At 49.5% G+C, this 21540-nt stretch overlaps 1 pseudogene; it reads left to right on the forward strand.

Moving 5' to 3' along the window:
- LOC130159445 (hydrocephalus-inducing protein homolog) overlaps positions 1-21540 on the forward strand; it is a 70002-nt pseudogene that overhangs the window by 3460 nt on the left and 45002 nt on the right.

The following is a 21540-nucleotide window of genomic DNA, read 5'->3' on the forward strand; positions in this document are numbered from 1 at the left end:
CCTCGTGCTTTCCCTCGAGTGTGCACCGCGTCCTGGTGGCTCCGTGGTTAATCTCAGTTTCCACAGGGCACCTCTGCCTCTGGGTGAGCTGCACAGAGAGCTGAACGGGCTGTCAGAGCTCGGGGTGGGGTCTTCTCCACTTTATGCTGGAGTAAGTTATAATTAGTGGTAACAGCGCTTCAGGAAAGGTGTTTTGAAACAGCAGTGGAAGCAGGCTGATTTAGCAGCAGCAGCGGGAGGCCTTTAGGTGCCCCTTCAGGCTCCTGCTAAGCTTAATTGGGTTCTGCTCAGGTTTTCCTGAGACAACGTGATGCTCTGCTTCCCCTTTGGAGAGCCACGGCCTGTTTGGAGTAAAGTGCCCTCAAAGGTCTCCACCTTTACTTGAAAAAAACGATCATTTTGAGACTTCCCAAGAAAGCTGAGAATGGAAAAGTTGAAAAATGTCAGCAGTTTTGTTCCACTGTCAGGAGGGAAATTGGGACCTTTTGAACTTCAGCTGGGGAAACGTTTGCTGGAATGAGGCATGTGCCAAGGGCAAGCTGGTGGGAAAAGGCAGGAGGGAGGAAAGGAGCTGAGCTTGGTGTTCTCTCCCTGCGCACTTTCATACACGCAGGGGTTTCTCTTGATACATAGCAGTAAGTGCACGGGCAGTAGAGACAGGTCAGAAAGAGGGGTGTAATTAAGGATACTCTTCTGTAATGAAGAGGAAGGGGTATGCGTGAGGGCAGGGTGGGATGGGAAGATGGAAGTGTGCACAAGAGACGGTGAATTCGCCTCCTTTCCAAATTTCCCTGTTGGGGAGGGCAAACAGGTGGACAACAAAAAAAAGCTGTCGAGGCATACTGCAGGTGGAAGAACAGCAAGTCCAAGTATCTCCTGAGATAACAGGTTGTGACAGGGATGTGGGTGAAAATGGAAGACCCTTTGGCAAGGAAGGATGCGGGTGTGCTCCCTCAGTTATTCCGGGAGAGTACTGCACCATTCCTGGTCTGGCATTTAACTTGGGAACATTGATAAGATGCAGCATGTGTGCCTGCACCCGGGGGATGCCACTGGTGTGATCTGCGCTGAATTTTGGGCAGTCTTTGCTGTAGGTATCCTCGTCCCTGATTAAAATGTGCCTCAGTCCTCAGTTTCTCTCTTCCTACTCTCTGCTTCATTCCCACTGAGTCTTTGGCTTCACCTGCTCCATTATCCATGCAGCACTTCAAAATGTTTATCTTTGCCAAGTACCAGCCAACAGGCAAACAGTTAATTTGCTCTATTCATGCTTCCTCAAGTGGAAAAGATCATCTGCATTAACATTTCTGCCATTCCCAGTAAATGATAATAAACTTGTACTGTGTAAAGCTGCACCTTGGGATTTATGTGCCCTGTGAAGGGGGAGGCAATGTGTGAACTGTGGTTTTTTTCCCAAAACAATGTAGTTTTGAAGCTAGTTAGAGCTCAACCACTGGAGAGCATGGGTGTAAAAGTAAGATAAGCTCCAGGAAAATCTTTGGTATGTTTTAAATATAGAAAGACAGAGAGGATAATCCTGCGAGGGTGTTATATTCTAAATTGGTTGGCTTTTGGCGATGTCCTGGAGAAAAGCAACGTTGTGCTCCGTCTCAAGTTTTTCGTGCCAGTTGCCCACATTCCTCTGAATCATACTGAGTTACACTGCATGGTAGCCTGAAGTTGTCTGCCCCATAAAAATCCAGCTGACAGCAAAATATATTCCGCATAGAGGCTCTGTAATCATGCAGCTACAGAAGTGCTGTACTATATACTTCCTGCTCTTACCTGTGTTGTAAAAATTGCTTTTCTATTTTCAGGCTGTTCCTCAGCACCCTCAGATGTTCTGGGTGGCTTTTGCTGAAGGTCTGAGCCACACGTGCTCCCCTTCTAAGGGACATGGTGACCAAAATGCTTGTCTGCACTGTGAAGTTGGCTCCTGGAACTCGCCGCCCCAGGACATTGCTGCGTTCCAAGGGCGTTTGGAGAGTTCAGGACTGCCTTGGCCACGGGTTACCAGGCTCGGGTGGGTGGTGCAGAGTGAGCCTCCATTTTTTCCAAGCCTCATGTGGGGTTGTTGTTGATCCGTGAAGCTGCCCACCAGTCCAAATCACCTGCTTCAGACTTTGAGATTTGGCGCTCAGGGGTTGCTCTCTATGTGCTAGGAAAATGCCTGTGTGCTGTCTGTGTGCTGGTGGTGCCCCAGAGGGCAGAACCGTGCAGCAGGGTGCCTGCAGGGACTGCTGGGGGTGGGCAGGGGTCCCCAGGGATCTGGCTTGCCTGCACTGGCAGCTGCCTGGCTACAGTCACAGGCAGCAGGAGCCTCCGGAGAGCAGAGGTTGGCTTTTAATAATGAAACCACCACCAGGCAGTGCCAGTCATGTATCTCGGGGCAGAAAATGCCTTTGAGGCCCCTAGTTGATAGGCACAGCCTGGGGGGTCGCCTGGCTTTCCATCACTTGGCCAGGTTGCTGGCTCTCATCCTCTGCATCAGCCTTTCCTTGTAGCATATTGTGCTTCTCCCTTGCTTCTTTCCAGCTCCCTTTGGATTTTCCCAGCCATCTCTCTGTTTCTGGGGTTGTCTCTTTGTCTTCCTGGGTCTCCTCCTTTTGCTCTTCATTTGCTGCTTTTATTCCCAGTAAGGCCACAGTATCTGTGGTCCCCTCTTGCTGGTCTGCCTACATGGCTGTAGCACCGCAGCTTGACTGCCCCGCTCAAACCCAGCACGTTAAAGTGAATTTCTTCCTTCCGCCAGGATTAACACGTACTGTTTGGCGTTCAGATAATACATGCCCCTTCTAGGGGCATGTCTGCCTGGATGTGTACGGGCAGAAGCCAGCAGATTCTCTGGGCTTATTGAATACACGGGTGACTTGATTCAGATATTATACCGCCGTGCTGCTGGTGTCTTCCCTGCTTGGCCCTTCCTTCATCGCCCTGCTGCCTCTGGCCTCGAGCTGTTTTGCCCAGGCAGAAGGGATTAATGTTCACTCTTATGTGTTACGTGTATGTACCTCCAGAGCTAAAAGTGCTTTGTGAAGGTGGTATCACCAGGCCTCTTCTCCCCCTGTTTCCACAAGCTGCAAGATCATACTTTCCTCTCTTTTCTGCAGGTTCCTGGGCTGGTGAAGGTCATCTTGGAGAGCTCACCTTATTTCAAGCTGATCAGCCACCATGCTGTGTGCCGCAAGGTACTGCCTGGCATGCTTGCGACTTTCCGCATCGTTTTCTCCCCTGATGAGAACAAGGTGAGACTGGAGGTCCCGAGAGGTGTGTGCCTTCAGTGGGAGGTGAACCTGCGGGGCTGGGTTCAGAACAGGGCATCTGCTGTGGCTTTTGAGGCACTGTCCTGGTTTCGGTGGCATTGCACTGGATCTGCAGCTGGGGGAAACTTTTCCTGTGGTGAAGATGATGCTGTCATAGGCTGGAGGCTCTTCTATGCTTCAGACTGTGATTATCCTTTGGTGCTGGAACGTTTAATGCCATGTCTGTTGGCTTCAGGGATAAGAGTGCACTGTGTGGTGGGGTGGCCTCTCATGGTGTTGGTTTCTAGTATCTGACCATTGCTGCATAATTACGGGTTTGCTCTGATAATTATAAATACAAAAGCCTGTTTGCATAAATACAAACCTGTTGTTTGGAGGACCCAAAGCTGAGCCTGATCAGAGTGAGGACCACCACCTTTGAAAACTGGAGTTGCTTCTTGAATGCATATCGTGTTGGCCGCAGTAGTGAGACGGCGGAACGTTCTGTCTGAAGCCGGCACTTTTCTTGCACACCGGTCATAGCCCATGCCGTGCTGCGAGGTTTGCTCTAGGCTGTGGTCAGGCAGCCTGCAGCTGGTCACATCCTGGCTGGCAGCACCATGCGATGCCACCGCAGCAGGGACTGACGAGCTGTGCGTTCCCTCCCTGTGCTTTCCTGGGCGTTTTCAGGGGAAGGCGCACGTGGGACAGTAGGGAAATGGCAGGGAGGGGTGCTGATAAGGTGTTTAGCCATCGCACCTCTCTACTCGATGTTAGGGGCTTAATTATGATGGAAAACGCTAGGGGAATGGCTAGATCCAGAGAGCTTTCCCCTTTCCCGTCTGGCAACCAGTTCCCTGCCTCACCCTGGGCTGGAGCGAAGGTGATGCTTTTTCATACCCTCTGTGTTCCAGCCTTGCCGCTGTGCTGCCCCTGAGGATACTTGCCCACCTGTGCTCCAGCTGTGATTCTAGGGGAGAAGATGCGCTGTGCTCGTGGCAGGGAGCCAGCCTGGCCCAGACACGCTGAGCTCCAGATGTCTTTAACCAGCAGGAGGCTGGTGTGCTGCAGAGGACTGAGGCATCTGGAGCGCACACAGGAGTGAAGGGGCAGGTAGCATCTGCAGGCAGAGTGTTAGCCTGGAGCCTTTGGGCAGTCACGCTGGTGTGGCTGTGCCTGCGTGCATGGGGCTGTGGTTGCTGTGTCAGCTGGCACCTATTCCCTGCCCCGTGTGCCATGCTTTTGCTCGGAGGTTGGAACGTCGGTGCTGTGGCCCTGGCAAGTCTGGCACTGTGCCGTGATGTGAAGGGGCGGCGGTGTTACCTGGAGGCTTGCTAACGCAAAAGGGTTTGGTACCTGGCATGGAAGGGAGGAAGCCCTGCAGGGGAACACAGACAGACAGGCTGACTCTTTACACCAGCACTCTGCTGCCTCTTGGCACAGTTCTTTGCGTGACTTTGTGGGTGATGCAAGGTGAGGGGGTCGCTCTGAGCCAGCTGGTGTTTCTGTGCCAGGCCAGAGGTGCAGGCTCTCTTTGGGCACAGCTGTTCTCTCATCTTCTGTTTGCTGCTTAGACTTAGTTGAACACCCTGTCCTATCCTCAAACAGCATGGCTGTAGCAAACTAGAGAGGAAATGCCCTGTGGTGCCTGGCTCCCCATGCTTGTGAAATGATCTGTTGCTTTGCGGAGGGACTGAGAAATTGTTTTATGTCATTCGTATGGAAGGTTAAAACGATGTTGGCTTAGGGCAGTTCTCCATACTGCCCAAGTGACATAAGAGCTTAATCTCACCGAGGTAGGCTTTGCAGGGGACACTGCTTCCTTTAAAATGTGATTGACTAGTATTCATGAGCATTCATTTTTGGGATGGAAGTAAATCGGTTCCCATGAAGGGCAAAGAGCTGCTCTTCAACTACAGAGAAGCAGCAGAGCAACACATGAACATCACCCCAAATAGAAGTAGGGTGAGGTAACTCCCAGGAACACTCATGTCCAGTACTTTGTCCCTTGTCTTGCCCTTGAACTGGTGAGTGTGTGGCATTAGGGAGCTGTGCCAGCGAGGTCCTCTGCACAGCTCGAGCGACACCCTGGCGGTTTCTGCCGACCTGGGTTTTGTGCTCCTTGCAGGGCATTGGGAGAGGGATGTGGGCTGCTTGGTGAGGAGCACATGGGGACTCTACAGCAGAACCAGAATGTTGTATAAATCGAACTTTTTGTCTCGTACTTGATGGAGTGTGAGTCAGGAAAGTGCCGGAGTGCTGTCGCTCAGCTAGAAATGCATCAGTAGCATGGTCAGGATGTGCAGAGCACCTTGAAAAGCCCTTAGCCAAGAGGCAGGCTTTGGGAGATGGTTCTGTAAAGCCACCTGTGTTGGGCTTGCAGTTGCTTGCCTGCAGAGTATCTGTGTGTTAGTTGTGGAAGGCTCAGGAGTGCTGCCTTTGAATAACTCCTACATCTCTGATACTGCATGATCCACAGGGACTGTGGGTAACCCAGTGAAGTGGGGTCTGGGTCTTCCTGATGAGGAGCCGGTTTGTGTCATTCTCTTGCTTTGAATCTGTTCTTCCCTGGCGTAAGTCTGACTTCAGTGAAGTCACTCCTGATTGAAAGGAGTAAAATTGTGCCTCAGCCCTAAGTAATAGGGCCATGTGAGTTGTTAGTGGCTGAAATGCCACGTAGCCCTTTCTTGGAAAATGAGCAGTTTCCTACTGTCTCGCAGTCATTTGGGAATGTGCCACGTGGTCAGACTGTCAGAAAAGGAATAGCTGACGCGCCTCTTGGTTTATTGGCACTTGTGTTATAAATGAACTGCTAATTTTTCTGCTGGGCAACATTTCCAGTTTGTTACTCTTGCTGCTTCTGATTTGCACGTTTCTGTTTTATGGCTCCATTGTACAGCGTGGGTGTTCTCGTGCCAGCCCCTGTTCCCATGTGTTCTTGCGTTATGGTCTGACGGCCTCTGCTGAACTGGAAACCATTGTGGCACTGACCGGCAGATAAACAACAGACAGAAATACTTCCATTTGTGCGTCCTTCAGGCTTATTAGTAGTTTATTGTAAAGGAAGAAGGAAGCAAGAAGCACATAAAAACATAGCAGAGCTTATTCTGTGTTGTCCTCTTGCTCTTTTCACTGTAGCAGTGCACTGTTTTCAGGCAATGCAAGTTCAGTCTGTGAGGTTTGTGAAATTCATTGCTGATGCTCGGTGGAGACTGAATTAATGCACATTGATTACTCTGAAATATGACAGGACAGTGAGTTATTGCATGACTGAAATGAAGTCCTTTAAAATTCAGCCCAGCCCTGCTAGATGTTTTGTTGTGCACAGAAGCTATTCCAAGAATACTTTTAAGATGACTCCTGTGAGGAGGAAAGGGGCAGAAGACCAAGGCAAATGGCGCGGCGCCACAGGAACCTGAAGCCAAGTGACTCATTTCAAAGACTCCTGCGAACCGGCGGCTGAGGGGGGCAGGCGCAGGGGCACCCCCTCTGCTGCGAACGGATCTTCATCCTCTGGTCTCTCCTCTGTTGTCACGGCCCTTATTTTCCAGCCTTTTTTTATATCAGGGTTTCAGCAGGAGCTTTCCCTGCTTGGCTTGCTGTGTTACCTCATGCTACAAGGATTTTTTCTTTGCAAGTTGGCTGCTGCAAGGACTTCAGTGAAGCATTTGGGATAGGTTATGCAGGGAAACTGACATCTGAGTTTGGGGTTCTGGGCAGTTAGGGTCGATATTGCTGTGACAGTAATTACTGTTAGCCTGAGTTTACAAAGAGCCTGAAACAACACCCAAGACGAGCAGCTGCTTCAGTCTCCTTGGGTGCCAGTTCAGATGCCAGTGGTGATACCTGGAAGGCCAGAGCTTGTAATTTACTGCTTGTCACAGGGGAGCACGAGAAGGGGAACCATCGTACAACTGTCTGTATCTTCCTTGAAACTGAGAGGGGAGTTGTATGCAGGATGAAGTCGTATTTTCATGAAAACCTATAGCCTGAAGCTGTGTCTAAACACAGCAAACTTTAAAGCATAGATGGGATGCAACCCCTCTGTCATCCAGGCACGTTTATTTAGAAACCTGGTCTTAAACAGTCTGCTAAGGGTTTGCAGTTGCGAAGCAGAACAACATTTTGAACTGGTCTCAACTGTGCCCCTAGGCTGCAAGCAAGTGCGTAGCAGGGTTAGTGCCCTCGTAGCACGAGGCAGTGCTGCAGTAGAGACTTTGCAACCTGTTGCCCCCAAGGGAGGGCAATTCAGCTTTCAAAAGCTTAAGGGACCATGGGTTCACAGTGGCACAAACAGCCAGCTTCTGCCTAGCACCCCTCTTGCCTTGGGTTTCCCCCTGTTTGGGCTGACGCTGCATTCAGCCTGGTGCAAGGTCCCACGTTGGTGGGGTGGTAGAGCGTGGCTGAAGGGTCAGCCCGCTCTGAAGTGCTGAGTCAAGCCTTGCACGGGATGCCATGTCCCACGGTGTCCCTGGAGAGGGGGCTTGGAGCATAATGTGCATCTGCATGAATGGCGAGAGGCATCTTTCTCTCTCAAGGTCGTGGTTGTCTCTGTGAAACCAAATCCCTGTTGCTTTAGCCTTGCCCTCAGGTCCCTGGAGAAATCCCTTGTGCATTGCTGTGCAGGTGGTCCCAGCGCCCCTCACCAGCAACGGAGCTGGGAAGGCTGCCTGTGCTTGCTTTTGGGGGGGATTTATTTCTTGGGCTCTTAATTGCATTGCTGTTGATCCATTTGCTCCTTAGCAATGACAACGCCTTGACAATTACTTCCTTTTACTTGCTCCAAGTAGCTCCAGTTGTTGAAGTTCCTTTTTTCTTTATCCTCCTGCTGATCTGAACTTGCATCCTCCTCTGCCTACCTGGCACCTGAAAGAGGGAGCTAAGCAAATATGGCATGCCAAGACTTAATAAGGCAGGTAGCTTTCAATTGGCTTTGCAATGCCTTTGTTACAGTAGTGTGGCCAAAACAACAACAACAACAAAAGCAAATAACATTCTTCATTTGCTAATGAGTTTCTGAGGATCGAAACAGTGCAGGACGTGAAGTACCCAGATAATAGGTGCTTTAAATTCGTATGGGCTGCCCATAGCTTTTATTTTAGAGGGCTTAGGCTGCAAGATTGAGTACAAAATTGCTAACTCAGAACGACTTGCTGAAGATGAAACGCTTTCCTGAAATGCGGTATTAAATCATGCAGGTTGCTTGCTGCAGTTCCCTTCCTAGTATTTTACCTTCCAAATAGGAAAAGCAAAAGCCCTTCTGCAGTTTCTAGGGTGAATATTTGAGATGTCTAGAAAAGGAGATTATTCTTTTTGTCTTGGGTGGGGCAGCATCTGTATTGACAAGCTTAAACCCCAGCTGAGCAGGTGGTAGGCGAGGTGCTGGGTGGTGGGTGAGGCGCTGGCTGTCAGCGCTTGCGTTAGAGCAATAGGTACGTGTCTGTGCCTGGGCTGGCTGCCTTAGGGCCCTTCCAGGAGGGGATGGGGACGGGAGCAGGCAATCCCAGCTGTGGGGGAGTCTGGATCGGTTCTGCTGAAGGGAGTTTGCTGCTGTATGCAATTCCTAAATCATTAAAATCCTAAAGCGCTTGCTGCTTCAACAGTGATAAAAATATCAAATTAATTAAAAGCACTGAGGAAAAAATCAGGGCAGCCAGTGAGTGACGAGAAGCAGAGTTTTTATCAGCTCATCCATAAGAGCGCTGCTGGGGGTAATGGCTCCTGGCCCTATGGCAGCAGATTTACCACTGATTTCAGTGGGGGCAAGGTGATAGTTCCAGCGCAGCGATGCCACGCCATACATCTGGAGACTGCTCTGCTCATCTCTACAGTAACATGATTTTGGTAATTTGATTTGCCTTCCTGCTGCTAAACGCCAGGCAGCCGGGGCGCGGGGGGGATTGCCTGGCTCTGTTCTGCAGAAGGCAGTGGCTGGGACTGCACAGCCGGCTTTGCTCTGGTGGGGTGTCTGAGTGTCCCCCGTGTGCAGCTCCCGATGCCGCCTGCCTGGGGTGGGTGTGCTAACCAGGCACGCCGTCACTTACTCCTCTAGAACAGACCTTACAGAGGGGTGTGATTACGGCATCAGCCAGAGCTGTCTCCTGTGTCCCCTGAGGCTGGGTGAGATGTAAAGGGAAACGGAGTTCAGACACAGGAAGAACTAACACCCTTTAATTCTAGCGCAGAGGTGGCATAGGCTGCTGAGGGCAGGGGTGGAACTGTTAGCGCTTTTAGGTACTTGTGAAACCTCTCGCAAAAACAGTTTGGGTCTGGAGCTGAGCCAGCTCTGGTGTGGGGAGATGGATCAGGTGGCTTTTGAAGGGTGCGTGTCCCCAGCCTTGGCCCTATAACGCTGTGAGAAGGGGCAGGAAATACAGCCGTACCCTGCACTGCCCTGACGCTGCCGCAATTACCGTGTCCAGCTTGTGAAGTATTTCACCGAAGACTGACCGTTGACTATGCATGTGGTGAAGTCCTTTTGAAAGTGTACCTGAGCATCCCCTGCCAAGCTTCAACGAGGTCGCCGCGTTGCTGGCACTGGAGTTAGTGCTGTGGCACAGCTGGGTTCTCAGTGGTGCTTCCAATAGTCTGCAGTGGCGATCGAAGCAGGTTGCGTTAGTGCTGTGATCCCTTGCATGAAGAGACTGTTCTGGTGTCTCGGAATCAAAGCATCAGATGATTGTGGTGCTGCCAGCTTGCTGCAAAAGCAGGTGAATCAATGGGGTTGTTTCTCCTTTGCAAGTTAACGACCCTGTGCAAGTCATGCTACTGGAATGAAAGCTCATGAAGGTAAAAAGTACTGTTGCGTTACTGAATGATACTGCTACAGCCATAGAAAACAGCAGCTTTCCTTCTGCCGTGGGGAAAGTACTAAAAGCATTGTGCTGAGATTGTTTCTTTCCCTGCAGGATTATTTCCACGAGCTCATCTGCATCACAGAAAGGGGAGAAGTTTGTTGTGCCTCCCCGAGCTATAGGTGCCCGAGCTATCCTGGACTTCCCCGACCAGGTGAACTTCTCAGCCTGTCCAGTCAAGTACAGCAGCCAGAAAACACTGCTGGTTCGCAACATCGGTAACGGGGCGGCCCGCTACTGCATCAGCCCTCAGAGGTAGGGAGCTCATCTCTTTTTGCGTAAAACACTGTTGTGTGATAATACAGTTGGTAAACAGCGACAAAAAAGGAGCCAGAGCATGTGAGCTGCTGTACTGCTGCCGTGGCTGGAAATGGGCAGGGCACGTGGGGTTTGCTGTTGATTATAGTGTTTGAAGCCTGGCGCAGCCTCTGCTAAAACTCTGCAAGCTGCAGAGTGGAGTTTTATAGTGCAACGGTGTCTTCAGTGCACAGTCGTGCAAGACTGATTCTGTTAGATTGAACGAGCAAATGTAGGAAGGCAGCTGGACTGCCCTCGGGCTGTGTAAGATCCTGCGTGGCAGACGACAGCTCTAGGAGCTCAGTTCCTGAAGACCAAAGGCAGTGTTAAGAAATGGGCAAGCTCTGAGCTGGTGGAAGAGACATTTAAGAATTTATCATCAGCTTTACCAGCAGTTTGTCTATAGTAGCAAGTGCAATCAGAGGTGATAGATCAAAGCAACCGGTATTGAGACCCTGACAAAAACCCTGTGGGGTCCAGAACCTGGTTTTCCAGTAGGTTTGATCTGGTCCCTGGGATCCACTATTCTTCATTAGAATGAGCTCTTAAGTGGAGATGAGCTGGCAGCGGCTTCAAACCTGCACTTTAGCCCCAAAGCAGAATGCCAATGGGCGCACAGGCAAAAGGTGCAGCAAATGCCTGGTGCGTGGGTTGGGAGCCTTTTCTAGAGCTTTGTCTCTCTCAGATCTCCTGGAAAGTGCTCTAGCATGCTGTAGTAGCTACCAGCAACCTCCTTGATCTTCAGTACCTTCTGAAATGGTTATGTGGCCCTATTGACCAAATATACCCATCCCCTGGGAGGCCACAAGCATGTGGCATTTCGGCAGTCTCCTGGTCAAGCGCCTGATGTGTGCTGTGTCGTGGACAGCCTGTACTGTTCCTCTTGGTCTGAGAAGACAGTCACTGGTTTTCCAGTTTGCTGAACTGGAGAGGGTAATGGGTTTTGGAAACTGCACCTGCAAGGAAACCACTTCAGCTGGCTGGTAGTTAGCTCCGAGTTGCTTGGTCCCAGAGGTTTTGGTGTAGGAGCTGAGGTCCAGAATGCAGCAAAGACGTGCCGTCTGCCTTAGTGCACCTGAGTTGCTTCAGTTTCTTCCCCAGGAAAACAGGGGTCAAGAGAAGGCTCTTTGCTCTTTCTCCTGGGAAATGTGAAGGTCCAAGAGGCTTCTACCAAAGCCTGGCAAGGCCGTTGAAGCAGGCTTCCAGGATGCTGTTCAAGCAGGCTGCTTCTTTTCACTGTGGAAATACATAGGCAGGAACTTGTAAATCCCTGTACAGCTTCCCTCTGGGATTTCCAGATCTAGTCGTCACCACCAAAACAAGTACCCAGTCGTGTGTAGCATCTCTTGGCAATGTCCTTGCCAACTGTTCTGTCGCGTGATACGGCGTACGTTGAATCCTGCTTGATACGGATTTTATGCTGAACTTCATCAATTGAATGTTTCAGTCCTGATTTGCAGCAAAGGGATGGGAAGCGTTACGAAAGCTTTATTTCAAACTACACAAGAAAGTACAATTCTGAAGAACTGGATTGCGTGTGCGCAGAGATCAAAAGCTGGTAAGTTTTCCCATGTCGGCCAAAGGCATCAGTCATCTCTTCCATTTTGTTATGAACTTTTGAAAGCCAGTTTGAAATTTCAAACTGGTGATCTTTGAATATAAGCAGCGTTTTATTCTAATTAGGTCGCCCCCACTTTCATTCAGATTTCTTTTTTAAATACTCTGAGGTTCCTGTCTTTCTGCTCTTTTTTTTTTTTTTTTTTTTTTTGCTTTAAGTGTTCAGCAAAATGTCATAATGAATTCCTCATTGGGAACTTTCTTAAAGGTTGAGTTCCTCTAATGCCTGTCTGTCTACCATCTGCCTATATATATGCACAGATGTATAGGAAATAATATGAGAAATTTGGGGAACACGTGAAATGGAATTGGGCTGCTGGAGAAGATAAAATCCTAGAATAACTTTGGAAGAGACCTCTGGAGATCATGTGAGCAAACACAGTGCTCAAAGCAAGACCAGTGTCAAAGTTTGATCAGGTGTGCACTCAACACGAAAAGTAAGACCAAGTGATACCAGCCTTCGTCTTTCCTTCTCAAGGCTGTGCAAAGCCATTTATCCCAGCATCTCCCTGTATGTGCTGTGCTCCAGCCCCTAAGCTCCTCTTCTGTAGAAAGGCTTTCGTGCCCACCAGCCTGTACTGCCAGGGATTCTTCCATCCCAAATACAGGTTTTTGCATTTTCCATCCCTCGGCTGCATGCGGTTCTGCTGTGTCCCCTGAATAGCAGCCCAGCCCTCCAGTATCTCGACTGTACTCCCCCAAGCTTGTATCCTCCACTCAAAATCCGAGTGCTCCCCACTCTTGACCAGGTCACCACGTCCCCTTGCAGCCTGGGAGCAGAACAACCACGTTCTCCCTGTGCGATGAGGCCATGGTGGGCCAGGAGTGGTTTTCCCAGCCAGTGCTGGGGACTGCACTGGGTGACAGTGGGTTCCCTGCTGCTTGTGCTGTGAGAAGTTGCTCAGGTGCCTGCCCCGAGGTCCCAGGTGAGCTCAGTGGCTCCAGCAGCCCCAGCAGAAAAGAACTGGCCTCCCAGCTGGCATGACAAGTTGGCTGGAGAGTCTCACCGATACACTGCTCCACAGGCGAGTAGGTCATTAGCTGTTAATTGTCTTTGAACAACTCTACTTACAGAGGCTTTCGCGGGAGAGACCGCTTTCCTCCTCATGTCAGGGGATTAATTTCCCTGCGTTAGAGGCTGTGACCAAGGCTGCATCATTATTAACGACAGGGGAAGTTTTTAGCTTAATGTCATGCATTCTTTTGAATGACTCCCGTAATGATTGTTCAGCATCACAAACACTTAAACCTGTGCTTTGGACATTAATGCGTGATGTTTCCTGTCCTGGAGAGCTTAATGTGTAGATACAAGACGCAGTATTTAAGAGTTATGGCATAGGTGGTAGGCGTGCCAGCCTTACAGACTTACATTCAGGACTGTTTTAGTCTCTTCCTATTTAGTGGAGAACTGAAGCAGCTTTAGTGTGTGCTTAACTTTTGCTGAGTACGGATGTAGTGTTGTGTTAAAGCCAACATCAATATCACATAATAGCTTTGTGTGCCGCTATGTGTAAGCATGCGTGCACGTGAGAGGGGGAGGAGGCTTAGTGGAGTAGAAGGGAATGAGAGATCAAAGTTTGGGGACCATCAGCTGGCCTCTGTGTCCTTCATTCTCTCTCGGCACAACTGAGACTTCTTAGTTGCTGCAACTTCTGTCTTCTGGCCTGGGCGAATTCAGGCTCTTGCCCCTTTGCAAGGCAGCTGCAGGCGCCACAGTTTCCTAGTCCAATGCGCTGCTCGTATCACTTCTCTCTGCCTCCTTTCTCAAAATTCCCTTGGCATCAAGTGTAACCTACCAGCTTTCACCTGCAGTGCATTTTTCAGCCCATCTCCAATGCTAACCTTTCCTCTCGGTCAGTACTGCGAGCTCTGCTCTTGCAGCGGGTCACTTCATAAGGACATTCCTTGCCTCTTACAACTTTGTCTAAGGACTTGTGTGGTGTATTTCACTCCACGGCAGAGCTCTCAAATGAATCCACGGGGCCAATTCAGCATCCTTCTGCTGTTGCTTGTTCAGAACTCTCCCTTGCCGTGGTATCTACCAGAAAACATGGCCACATTTTGACTCCTCTTTCATAAAGGGTATGTGTGTGTGTGTGTGTGGGAACCCTGACACCAAAGCACTCCCCATTATGCAGCTTGGCTCTGTGCCTGTCCTCCCCCTGCATGCCCATACCCAGCTGTTCACTGCATAGTGTAGTAATAAAAAAAATAATAATAGTATAAATATAGAAAGTCTTTTCCTGCCGTTCTCATTGTTAAGGCTGGATAGTGAGTTTCTTCTCCATGGCATTCACGGAGATAAATGTCATTCCAGTACGTTTCAGTTGAAAATGGTGCCTGGAAGCAGATCTCGGTGCAGCACTGCCTTTTCCTGACGTTACACTGTGCTGTGCTGTGCTATGGGTTAGAGAGGATCTGTCTGAGAAGGTCCATTTAGGAATGTCCCATCAAGCTCTGGAAGCTCAGGAAATGATCCTACATGGCACAGTGCTAGGAGCCGCCTTGCATCCCTCCCTGCAGTACCCATTATACTACACGGAGGTGTGGGGCTGGAGAGTTACCATGGGGTGTACAGGGATGTGACAACAGAGCCTACGTGCAGGGAAAGAGGGAAAGAGAGAGCTTGTGAGATGCTGGCTCTGTGCAGGATTTTTTCAGTATGGAGATGCAGTCTTGGATGCTTTGACCTAACAGACTGTGTTTACTGGAGTGGTTACAGTGCTCGACTTTGGCTTTTATACCATTACCAAAACATTATGTATGCCAAGATTAAGTGATCTTTGGGTTTTTTTTCCTGCAATAGGTCTTAGTTGACAGAGGGGGCAATTCAATCACCAGTAATTTTACTGTCGGTCCTGGGGTTGGAGGCAGCTTTTAATGAAATCAATTCTCTCAAACTCAGATGATTTTATAATGCAAATTAAGGCACCAGAGGAGTAAAGGGGTTTTGGTTGTAGAAGAGAAACATACCATGGGACGAAGTATGTTGCAGCCTCGTTGCACGCTGCACTGACTAAACGTATGGTTCCAGGAGGAAAGGCAGCGCGGTAGTCGGGAAAGCCTGAGCCACAGAACTGTCAGCGTTGTTCACTTGTCAGTTGGTTGCTAAATTGTCAGGAGTATTTTGCCCGTGGTATCCTCATGGGATTTAACTTTTGCCCAGCTTGGGGAGCTGATGCCTGGTGAAAGCAAGCAAGATGTAAACGCCAAGACAGATCACAATGAAATTGCTCACTAATCTGGCGTTGTTCCCTTTCTGAAGGGCAATTACGGGCAAGATCTCAGCAGGTTCTGCTGGGAAGGTCTCCCTCAGATTGGTGCGGCTAGATGAGTTTATACAAGCTGGGGATTGCAAGGCACCGTTGGGAGATCTGGACCTGTGAAAGTTTAGATGTTGTACAACAAAGCAAACGTACAAATGGACGTAGTTGAAAAGCATGTCAGAAGAAGAGCTATTAATAAACCTCCAAACCTTATCTTTCCTGTTTTGTCAGGAGCAGTAGTTATTCATTACAAGGGTAGATCTAACAGGACAAGAATTACCGTAAAGAACAGCTCACAATTAATGGCTAAAAGGCCAAAGTTTAGCCTGCCAGCTTCGTCTGTTGGCAGTGGTTTCCGTGTGGCTATTAGTGTGTCAGGGACGTTTCCTTAGCATCTCTTACCTGTAGGCTGCAGGGAACAGCTTAGTGATGTGGACTGAAGTTCAGAGTTCAGGTGAAGCATGGACCTTACATCCCTCTGGGTCTTGGAGAAGCAGGTCTATGTGAGGGATACCAAGCTCCTGCTACAGCAGGAACCAAGTTGTCCTGTGGGTACAGCGTGGGGTGGGAGGCAGGAGGTGCGGTGTCTGACTTGTGCTCTGTTTCTCAGTCCTGAGAATGAGTCCTGACCTCGGTGGGATCCTCTTCTCTGGTAATTTGAAGATGTGAAGGTATCTATTTTCTCGGGCATCCCCTGAAGTCATCCTCAGGAGTGTCATTCCCATCCCAGCTATCTGAGGGCAGGGGTATGCAGACATGGGGATGGAGTAGGAAGGGCATGGGATGGGAGGTAGTGCTGAACTGTGGCCCTTAACCGGCAGCTTTTCTGTTCTGGCAATGTTTCTGGTAAAAACAACAAACTAAAAGAGGTGGGGGGGAATTTTTCTGTGCCTTTCCCACAGCAGGCAGTGATCCCCGCCAAGCACCAGCAGAGCCCTGCCCAGTATAACCAGGCACAACCCCCAGTGCAGGTGCAGGGCCATGTAGAGCAGCCCGGTTCTGAGGCTGGCGGCGCCTTGGCTTTCCTCCTCCCTCTCAAAAGCCTCAGGTCCAGCACGTGAACATTGCGGGCCCAATGCTTCCCCATTAGTCACTGGCGATGTTCTTGCTAGTCGTGATGGGAGCAGGTCAGGCCCCCAATTGCATCAGTGTCTCCTTAATGAGCAGGAACTCCAGCAATTTCATCAGCTGTCACTGCTTCCATGAGCAAAGCTCAGCTTGCGCATGGCTCCATTTTTTCTCATTATTTCTGTGGGCTGCACTCCCCAATCACTGTAAAACTCTGCAGAAAATATTTTTAAGGTGACAAATTGACCAGCAGCAAAGCACTAAATCCAATAACTTTTGCTTTCTAAGTGAGGCTGTACAAGAGCCGCAAAGCCCAGCTGCTGTTGTGCAGAAACATGTTGCATGTGACTTTTCCCTGAGCATTAAAGGACTGAATTATGTCTGTCAGCTGAGAGCTGTTTACCTGGCGACAAATCATAATTGCTCTTGTTAAATCTAAAGTACACCGACACATTTTCATACTATTTCCCACACATTGCACAGAATTTCTCTAGTAGGCCAAGCAAACAGTTACCAAGCCTGGATTACAACCCAGAGCCCCAGACTGCATTGCTTGTGAATACGCAGAAAACCTCCTGTTGAAGGTGCCTTGATATGCTCCTGCTAGCGGTGCTTCATTTAGCTAGAGATTTAATTGTTCAGGCTGTAAATGGGATACTCCTTTTGTGTCTTGTTTTCTTGTTTCTGTATCACTCTAATCTGCCTTTGCACTCGTACAGATTTTTCTTTGCTTAGAACAGCTTTCATTGAAATGCTGATAAAATGTGCCCTTTCTGAGGCAAACCCAGGATGCTTTCAAGGTAAAAAAAAATAATATAGATAGATTAAATCTGCCAATTAAACTCTTAATTATTCTCCGGTCATTCAAGAATAAACTTCTGTTCTCCCTGTCAGATTTCCAGGCTGTAATCTCACTGGGACAGGTATTGCCTTGACATTTGCATCTCTTGAGGTTTATAGGTGGCAGGAAAAGACGGATTCAACTCAGTGTCAAGTTGTGCATGCAAATAACTCTTGCCATCTCCGTGCCCTTCAAAAACCCTCCTCCGACCGTATCGCTAGCAGTCAGACTCTTGAGCCTTGCTGCAGAGAACTGGATGCAGGGTATGGGGGAGACGAGGTCATTTTATCGCTTAGGATCTTCTGAGGGCTGGAGCTCTTCAGGAGTTGGGTCGGTGGCTCAGTTCCTGGCCCTGTATGTTCTCTTTTTCTGCTGCTGACTGTGGTTTCTTGGCCCCTTGCTAATACAGGTGAGCTGGAGTGAGCTAGACGGCAGAAGGAACGTAGTCCCCAAAGGTCCCACAATAATCCTGATGTGCCTCTCCGTGTTGCAGCCCTTTCTCTGTTGATCCCTCCGTTGGGACTCTTGGGATTGGCGATGCCATGCAAGTAACGGTGGACTTCCACCCAGAGAAGACTGGTGGTTATTCCAGGCCCCTGACAGTTCACTATGACACAGGTAAGGTCTGGGCACTGCATGGTGCCCAGTCTCTGCGTCCTTCAAAACAGAGACCTTTCAAAGCAGAAAAATGTTAAGCTTGCTTTGCAGACTACTTCTAAAACCTTTTCTTTCAAAACCTCTGTATGTTTCGGTGCTTAAGTGAGCAGGTAAGGGGCAAAGGCTGCGTGTGCCCTCGTTCTGTGTGGCTGTGTGCCGGTCTCTCCCTGGGGGATGCTGGTGTCGGCTGGGTGCTCTCCACCCAGCACCCCCCATGACTGCCATCTGCCATCATTCCCTGTTGTCCCGGTCACCTTAATTGCCTCTCCAGGTGTATCTCCCCTGTCCCGGCTTTGCCTCAAAGAAAAGTGACAAATAGTTGGTGTTTAGGGGGCTTTTAAAGTGCATCCCCTCAAGCAGGAATGAGGTTTTTTGGAATCGGGTTTTGCTGGGAGTTGCTGAGTCGGAGGCGGGAGGAACCTTGATTCTCCGTTACGGTGTGCATATGCACGTGTGAAGCTTCATTCCTTGGCGGTGCTATGTTTGAAGCGCGACATGGGAATGCGTGCCTCTGTCAGACTCGCTCCAATGCCGCTGTCTCTTACACATCTGTCCCCTGCACTGCTTCTACGTTGTTTTGCCGCAGAGCCTTGTTCTTTCTTTTTGCCTTCTCCCACAGCTCACGACATCAGGACTAATGCAGCCAGGACTTGAGGGCTCTTGGGATTTGGCAGGAAGAGCTCGCTGCCTCCCGAGATAGGTGTAAGATTTATATTAGGCTAGGAGAAGCTGAGGTCAGGCCACAGAAACACCATCAGCTTTACGCTTCACTTAGGACTAAGTGGGGAATATCTTTAGGAAAAGGCGCCATGTTAGAATGCTTCTGTCGGCCTTGGCTCAGCAGGGGTATGTTGTGGTGCCGAACGAGGCGCTTCCTCAGTTGCGTGAAGGCACTTGGCGTGTGTTTCCTCTCGCCTGAGAGGGAGGTTTGGTTTGTCCCTGTTCCTCAGCGTTGGTCCTTGGAAGTGCGGTGTCCTAACCGAGGGGATACTGTGTGCTGCTTTAGCCCGGCAAAGAGCATTTTAGTTGTCTTGGGTTTGTGGAAGTTACAAATGCTCCTGTATCTTCCAAACACTTATGTAGCCTCACGACTTATTTCAGCTTTGTCTAATGTTTTCCAGTTATTGACATATTCACGGAGAATGGTTGATGCTCACTCAGAGGAGCTTATTGTTTTGGGTAACAGTTTCTAGGACGGGTGACTGAAATATCAGCTAGGGAAGCACAAAAACGTGCCTTATTTGTATGCCTATACAGAATCTATAGGATAAAATTCAGAGGGCTAGAATTTCTCTGGGGCAGATGAGCAGTGACAGTGGAGATTAGGGCCGTAGGGTTTATACTTTGTGACGGAACAGAGTGAGCGAATAATTAGGGCCAGGATCTTCGTGGCTTGCTTTGAAAAACCTGAGAGTCTTGTTCTTACTGAAACAGCTGGTTCCCCCATAGTCAATCTTTGCAAAAGTGATTTGTGTGGGTAGGCCACGGGGATAAACTCTCTGCTGGCTCTGAGATGGGTGTTTTCCCAGGAACACGTGCAGCTCCCTGGGAGATGAACCCAGGATTTCATTCCTGCCTGCCAGTACAATGTTGCAGTTATTTTGAAATAAACTACGAATTGCGAAGGAGAGCAAGGGGATAATGAAGGGATTATCTCTCTAGCTTTGAAGCGTACAGGTAAGTGAAAGGCTGCTGAGATGAATGGCTAAAGTGAAGCAGAAACGTGTAATCAATCAGTCTTTCGAGGTGTGGTGCAGAGTTTATTGCAGGAGTAGTGCAGAGCACCAGACAGCGTTCCCTGACCTCGCGTGGCGAGCCCTGGCTAATGTGTCCGGCACCACGGCAGGCTCCCTGTGACGCGCGTACAGAAAGCAGCCGGGTTGCTCTTTCAGAGCCACCAACAGAGTGTTTATTAAGAAACAGAAGTGCTAAGAGCAAAACAGCAGTTTAAGGTGTTGGGAGGCGTTTCCCTCGCTTGGCTGTGTATCAGTACTGACTTGCTCGCAGGCAGCAGTCGTTCTCAATGGATCACACCCTTCTTAGGGTGACTTACGCAGGATCAGGTGAACATTGCTTAAATTTCTGCTGAAGCTGGGTCAGATCTGTCCCTAGCATTGCTTAAGCAAGCATGGAGCTCTTCCATGTGAACAAGTCACAATTTTTCCCTTAGCGTATGATTTGGTTGATTTAAATTGTGTGTCTTTTGGGCTGGTTAGGAGCACAGGTACTGTCCCCTGGATAGACTGTGTGTGTGGTGGCGGTTCTGTTGCTACAAATTTATGGATGAGTGTGGAGAAAATGTTTGCTGCTATGAGCGTAATGATTTAGAATGAAAACTTGTCCTTCAGTGCTTTACATGCCTAAACTCCTCCTTTTCGCCTGTGTACATGTGTCTGGGTGTGAAAAATCCCAGCTCGTACTGAAATGAGGGTGACTTGGGATGTTCTGGGCTCCAGCATATCCCTGTCCAGCACCTTAACATCAGGTTATGGTACTTGAAAGGGTTTCTGAAACCTGCGTGCGAAGCACTCGTACAGCTTTGGAAAAGGTTTCAATACCACTGAAAGTCCTGTCGGTCACTTGGCCTTTCCCAGATGACGTTCAGCCCACCCTGTGTGGACCGTGTGGATGTGGGAAAATAAGTTTATGGAGGTAAGTCCTAGTCTCAACCAAGTCAGTATTCATGAAGTTTTGATATTCTTTCAGCTGTCAAGTCCTGCTCAAGTGAGATGATGCCCAAGCTGCTTGCCCTGAGTGCTGCTGATTGTACACCAAACCCAGTCTGCTGCAGTAACAACATTTATTGCAACCTGGCAGCGTAGCACCAGCTTGGTGTGGGAAGGTGAGCTTTGCTCAGGGACACGTGGCTGAGGAGATGCATGACGGGTTCCCAGAGGTGTGCCAGAGGTGCAAAGCAAATCCACCAGTCCAATGCCATCCAAAACAATAACGTCTACGGCAGGTGCTCCATGCAGGTGAAGAAGGCTGCCAGAGACAGGAGGTGCCGGCGAGATGCTTGGAGTTGTGGAAGGAGAATTGCTTCTCTACTCGGAGCTCCCTAAATGCTGACTCACATTAGGCTCCTGTCTCCAACGAGTACTAGTATAGTATGATGGGTGGTCTTCAAGGTGTAGGACCAGATCCTGTGCCTGTATGTGGGTGCCAGCAGTGCCCACTGGCCCTTGTGGCAAGGCGCTACAACACGCTTCTAGCCCAGGGGATCTGTGGTGCGGTATTGAAATTCCTCTGTGCAGTTTTTCCCCATCGGTTGCTGCATCCCTTGGCATCTCTTTGTCAGCACAGAAAACTTCAGTAATTAGCAAAGCACCACTGAGCTTGTGCGTGGCTGACGGACGCTATATATTGAGATGCTTTTATTGCTGTCAGTAATAAAAGTAATGATGCAGATGGCTCTCTTTCAGTAGCTCTGTGAGTCTAATGCAGAAGCAAAAGCCTGGGGGCAGGATCTCACCCTCTTTGAGGGGAGGATCAGAACCCATGCCCATAGGAGTATTTTAGGAGACAGCATACCCAAGAGGAGGCAGCCCTCAAGCAGAACTGCCTATTCCATTACTCTTCTGTCTCCCCTTGGTTCAGAGCCCCAAAAAGCGGTTTCCCCAGAAGAGAGGTAACGTGTGTGGCTCAGGAGTAGTTCTCGGTGGTTTTAGTCCTGCTGGAAGCCTCCAGCCTTGTGCTAA

Source organism: Falco biarmicus, chromosome 15 (assembly GCF_023638135.1).
Source record: "Falco biarmicus isolate bFalBia1 chromosome 15, bFalBia1.pri, whole genome shotgun sequence".
NCBI classification, from domain to species: domain Eukaryota; kingdom Metazoa; phylum Chordata; class Aves; order Falconiformes; family Falconidae; genus Falco; species Falco biarmicus.